This window comes from Callorhinus ursinus, unplaced genomic scaffold, assembly GCF_003265705.2.
Source record: "Callorhinus ursinus isolate GAN/ISIS: 27379988/994484 unplaced genomic scaffold, GSC_fseal_2.0 scaffold1, whole genome shotgun sequence".
Classification (NCBI taxonomy): Eukaryota; Metazoa; Chordata; class Mammalia; order Carnivora; family Otariidae; genus Callorhinus; species Callorhinus ursinus.
Window position 1 is genome coordinate 102833404 of NW_027397063.1, and position 6423 is coordinate 102839826.

The 6423-nt window shown below is 41.4% G+C and overlaps 1 pseudogene; it reads right to left on the bottom strand.

Annotated features, from left to right (window-relative positions):
* Nucleotides 1–5238: 5238 nt before the first annotated feature.
* On the bottom strand, nucleotides 5239–5397 carry LOC112834784 (U2 spliceosomal RNA; annotated as a pseudogene).
* Nucleotides 5398–6423: the final 1026 nt, after the last annotated feature.

Below are 6423 nucleotides of genomic sequence, written 5' to 3' on the forward strand. Positions count from 1 at the left end.
GAGAGAGGGAACACAAGCAGGGGAGTGGGAGAGGGAGAAGCAGGCTCCCCACCGAGCAGGGAGCCGGATGTGGGGCTTGATCCCAGGACCCTGGGATCATGACCTGAGCCGAAGGCAGACGCTCAACGACTGAGCCACCCAGGCGCCCCAACATGTCTGAAGTTCTTATCCTAACCTTTCTTTCTCAATTTCTTCTCACTGTCAAAACGTATTGCTTCCAACTGCCCATTTCCCAACATTTAGGTCACGTGGGCCTACTGGTCCACTATCCTTAAACACTAGTTATCTTATTTCAGGTTCATTCTCATCCTTACCGCGGCACTTCTTTGTACCTTTATTCTTGGGCATGGTTGCAATGGAGGTCTGGATCTCTGTCTCTCTCCCTGGTGCATGAGGAACCCTCATGTGGGAGAGCATCTGATTAGGGGTTCCTATTTCCCTTTTGCGCCACTCCACGTTTCTCAGAATTAAACATTCCTTTTCTATTGTCTAAGCGAACCCTTTAAAAACCTAACTGGTATATTTGATGAAGTCTAAAATTCATCTTTAATTCATCTTCCTTCTTGAAGGAAGACCTTAAAATGCTTTGATTTCAATCATCTCCCTCTTCCATATTGTATGCTAATGTTGTATAGTGGATTTTTCCCCCCAAATTAGCCATTATTGTTTTTTTATGAGCATGTTTTTACATTGCTCCATGTTTATCAATTTCTTTGCTCACCGTTCTTTCTCGTATCTCATTCCTTCTGAGTTCCATTTCCTTCTTCCTGAAGTACATCCCTCAGTAATTCTTTCAGCAAATAATGGTGAGTGATAAATTCTCTTTTTGTTTATATGAAAATGTTTTTAATTTTTTCTTCTCTCTTGAATGAGTTGGGTATTGATTGTCCACAGTGGCAATCAGAGGACAGTATTCTGTCATCTCCTGGCCATTCTAGTATTGCTGTTGTAAAGACAGCTATCAGTTTATTGCTTTTTCTTTGTGAGTTACAGGTATTTTCTCTCAGGGATCTTAAGTCTCAAAAGACTTTCTTTGTGTGTTTGGTGTTTTTCAGTTTCACTAAGATGTTTGCGACAGTGGGTCTATTTTTATTTTTCCCGATTTCCACATCATAGTGATCCTTGAATCTGGACTCATGTCTTTTACCAAAGCTAGACATTTTTCTGCCATCTATTTCTTCACATTTCTCTCTCTTCATTCTTTCTTCCTAGAATTCCTATCCCAACTATGTTTAGACTTCTCACACTGTCTTCTATGTCTCCTCATTTTTTGGTCATAATCTCTTCTCTTTATCTCTCTGTATTTATCTTTATCTCTCTGTAGTATTTTGGATCATTTTTTCCACATCTGTCTTTTAGCTTGATAATTATCTGTTTAGTTTTGTTTAATGGTTTTTTTCACTTATCAGTTGTGTGAATTATTTTAATTTCAATAACTTTTTCACTTCTAAAATTTCTATTTAATTCTTTCTCAAATTTTCTCAATCTCCCTGTTTTTTAAAAATAGGGTCTTGTTTTATTTAGTTTTGGACTATTTAATAATATTTTAAATAATTTCGAAGATAATTATTTTCCTCTGCTTCAGTTTGTCTTTTTAGTTATTTCAACTTCTGGTACTTGTGTTCACTGACTGTCACTTATGGTGGAATGATTTCTCATGCTTTAACAATTTTTTACATTAAACTCATCTTTAGCTGGGACTGCATTTTCTGAGTCCAGAACAGAGACAAACTTCCTTGACATCTTCCTGACTTGGCGGACACATTTCATTCTGATCCACTCTTTAACTGAGGGTGTAGACCTTTAAAGGGCTCAATTTACTTACCTCCACCTCCTTAACCCGTGTGGGACCAGGTCCCTTTTGGCTGTGAATTTATTCTCTTGAGGGGATTATTTTTATATTTTATTTAGCAATTCTTTGAATGGGAGTGTAGATTTTTCTAGTCCTCTTAATTGGAATTGGGAGGCCTGACCTTGTTACAGGGTGATTTTTTTTTGACAAGGTTAAAATCAGAACTTTCATGCTGATATAATATGAATGTGTATTAAAGATTTATTCAACTCATTGTTAATAAAAGAGTCGGTAGGATGTTAACTAGTTCAAAGGAGAAGTCAAAGGAGCACAAATTTATACGGAATAAAGAAATGCTGAAATGAATTTACAAATGAACAGGAAAACTGGCTTTTTCCATGGGCGGGAAGTCAATCGCAAACATCCACCAACAGAATACATTTGCACATCTATAGACAAGACACACTTTGGTTATCACTCCTCCACAAATTTACAGAATTGTAACATAGCTGACAGGCAGTGAAAGGCTGGAATCAGAGTACCTGCAAAAGTGGGCTCTAAATAGGGCTAGTTTTGCCTTGAAGAATCCCAAGAATCTTTTCTGCTATTTCCAAATAGTCTTAAAACTGCCAGTCTCTCTTTGACCAAGCTTTAATCAGCCTCCTCTCAAGTCTCTCGTTGTGAGCTAAATGTTGTGTCCGCTGCAATTCATATGTTGAAATTCCACCCCCCAGGGTGATGATATTAGGAGGTGGGTCCTTTGGGAGGTGATTAGGGAAAAGAGGGTAGAGCTCTTGTGAATGGGATTAGTGCCCTTATAAAAGAGGCCCCAGAGAGTCCCCTCACCTCTTCCACCGTGTGAGGCCATCTATGAACCAGAAAATGAGCTCTCATCAGACACCAAATACGTTGGCACCTTTATCTTGGACTTTCCAGACTCCAGAACCTAGTCTGTGATACTGATGAAGGATAACTGGAAGACAAGTAGGCAGGAACAAGGGGCCCCCCACCCTAAGAGGAAACCACCGCTAAAAGGATTTTACATGGTGCTGGAAGGAGTCCTCCACCCTTTCCCCTGCAGTAGATAGATGACAAGAACCTGATGGGATGACAGGCGCAGGGAGGGTTAATCAGATTAAAAACAACCTGTCAACAAGCCCATAAAACTCCCTAGATTTAGAAACTCCGGGGGCAAGCCTCTCGAGTCCCCTCCCTCACTTTGCTGTCGCTCAATAAACCTTGCTTTGCTATTTATCACTCTGCTGGTCTACCTCTTCATTCTTCTAAGTTGACTGACCAAGAACCTCAGGCACCAACAGAGAAAACATCCTGTAACAATATTTTTGTTGTAGTAGCTCAGACTAAGGCATCTCTTTTCAACTAGGACCTGACTTTTGGGCTTCTTTGGGCTTCTATGTTTGCCTTTTCATTGTTCAATTTTAGCAAGAATCCTGCTGAGTTAGTTTGGCCAGAGTCCCCTGTTCTTTTTTTTTTTTTTTTTTTAAGATTTTATTTATTTATTTGAGAGAGAGAATGAGATAGAGAGCATGAGAGGGGGGAGGGTCAGAGGGAGAAGCAGACTCCCTGCTGAGCAGGGAGCCCAATGCGGGATTCGATCCCGGGACTCCAGGATCATGACCTGAGCCGAAGGCAGTCGCTTAACCAACTGAGCCACCCAGGCGCCCAGAGAGTCCCCTGTTCTTGATGTGGGGTTGGGTTCCTCAGCTTCCACCATCCCCTAGGTAATGTCTGATTCCCCTGCCGGTCAAGTCAGCTTAGCCAGAGTCCCCCTGACCACTGATGTTTCCTCTTAGTAATTTTCCATTCACTGACTCCCGCCCCCCACCCCGCCCCATCCTTGGCTATAAATTCCCACTTTTCCTTATTGTATTTGGAATTGAGCCTGATCTCTCTCCCCCACTGCAAAACCCCATTTCAGTGGTCCCTACATCTATAGATATGGTCCTGAATGAAGTGTGCCTTATTGTTCTTTAACGAGTGTCATGAATACATTTTGTAAACACAACCTTGGATTTTAAAGTAATTTTGCAGAGAAGACCCTGCCTTCACAATGATTTCTTTATCTTCATAATAAAAAACCCAGCATTTTCTCTTCAATCTCTTGCTCAGTTGATGGAGCCTAACTTGGGGGTGGGAGTCAGGAAGAAAGAAAGAAAAGAAATTAATATTTCCTCCATGTTCTCTCCTGAAGTTTCAGAGCAGATATAAGGGGCCATAAATAAACACTGGTTTGTAGTCACCCTTGGGACCTTAATGTATCGAGTTCTTTATTTATAGAAGAGTGGGTGATAGGTAGCAGGGGGGCAGTTGTTGATTTATAGAATATGCACAGGGTACAAATACTTTAGGATTACAAGCCATTCTCCATCTACCTACTACTCTAAACCATTCCTTGTGGAGCATATTTTGAAAACCACAACAAGAGTTTGAGAGATGAAATCACATTCAGGATTTTCCTTTGGATTCCAGGGCTGGCTTCTGGTTTCTGGTTTCTGTTTCTAGGAAAGAAGATTAAGCAGATTTGGCTCATGGATGATTATCAGAGGGCTGAGAGCACTCTGGGGGCAACCCTTCCTGCCCAGCGCTGGGAACGCTAAAAGAGTTGGAGGGATTAAAAGTCTTTGTGGGCTGGGATAAAAGTTGGGAAAGATGACCTCTTCCTCCAGCAATGGCAGGCAACTGGTACTGCTTTGCTCTGACTTTATGCCTTTGTCCGTGAGGCAACAGCCATGTCCTGCACAGAGAGGCGCTTGGCAGAGGCAGTTGGGGTTTCAGGTAGAAGAGATTAAGGGGATGGGGGGAAGGGCGGAAGCAGCCTGTTTTCTTAAATGTGGGGAGCGATGGAAAACTTACAAGGAAGGAAAGACCGTTACGTTTGCTTTGAACACTTGTGTGAAGTAGAATTCCGAGGAACGGAATTAAGAGGTTGAAGGATCTGTGTAGAATTTCATCAGTTTCACGCAGACCATATAAATGTAACAACATTTATATGGTAACATGGAAATCGTAAGTGCGAAGAGCAGGATGTAAAATAACACGTGGACTGATATATCCATACTAAAATGGGAAAGAAATATGGATACTATTTATTCATTTGAGAGAGAGAGAGAGTGCGCATGACTGATGGGGAAGGGGCAGAGGGAGAAGCAGGTTCCCCGAGGAACAGCGAACCTGATGCGGGGCTCCATCCCAGGACCCTGGGATCGTGACCTGAGCCGAAAGCAGACGCTTAACCGACTGAGCCACCCATGTACCCCCTTGTTTGTTTGTTTTTTTAACCAGAATAGGGTCATCTGTGTATTTTAAAAAATTGTTTATATTTTGATCAATGTGACCATAATAATAACTGGATAATTTTTTTTAAAAAGCAAAGGTAAAGCATGAGAAAAAAATATGCATTTGCTTATTGTTATTGTAATTAGGACTTAGAGTGCAATCTTTCACATTTTGCCCTTATAATGAATAATAAATATCAGGTTATTCAAGGGAGAGTGAGCAATACCTATGGCAAGATAACTTACGGAATTTTAAACTGATAAGAACAGATACTACACTTGATCTTAGCCAAAAGGCCGAGAAGCGATTACTTACGGAATTTTAAAGTTGTGTTTGTTCTCTCTAAATTTTGGGTCTTTAGGGCTTTGAGGCTTCAGGGACCTCTTCAGGATAATGCAGAAGCAACCAGAAGTCGAACGTTCTTCTGTTCTTTTGTAAAAGCCTAGAGAAGCAATAGAGCCAGGGGTTAAAGAGGGTGGGAGAGGCCAGAGGCACAGCTCTCTGGGTTCCCTGGGGCTGGAAGGGACCCTCTGGAGGAGATTGCCCAACGCCTTGCAAGGGGTGGAGGCTGAGACTGCCCCCCCCACCCCACCCAGGCCCACTGAGAGTGACAGTCTGAGAGTCTGTGTCCAGTGTTTTCGAGCTGAAACCAGATGTTTGAAATGTTGGGTCATCTATAAAGGCCTTGCCTACACAAAGAGGTAACTGGGTACAGCAGTGGTTTTAACTGACAATTTCCCTGATGGCTAATAATATTGAGCATCCTTTCATGTGCTGGTTTGTCATTACTGTATCTTCCTTGGAGAAGTGTCTATTCAGAGCCTTTGCCTATTTAAAAAAATTAGTGGTTTGCCTTTTTATCATAGAGCTGTAATAGTTTCTTGTATGTTCTGCATAGAAGTCTCTTATCAGATAGGTGATTTGCCAAAATTCTGTCCCACTCTGTGGTTTTTCTTTTCACTTTCTTGATAATATCCTTTGAAGCACAAAAGTTTTTCATTTTAATGGTGTCCACCTTGTTTATTTTTTCCCTTTGCTACTTATGCTTTTGGGGTCATGTCTAAGAAACCAGCCGGAAAGATTTATGCCTATGTTTCATTTGAGGCGTTTTACAGTTTCAGCTCTTACATTTAGATCTTTGACCCATTTTTGAGTTAAGTTTCGTTGATGTTGTGTGGTAGTGGGTGAGACTTCACTCTTTTGTATGTGGGTACCAACATGCCCTGGCATCATTTACTGAAGATTATCCTTTTCCTACTTAGACTTTTTGGCACCCTTGTCCAACGCCAATTGACTATGACCGTGAGGGTTTATTTCTGGACTCCAACTCTGTT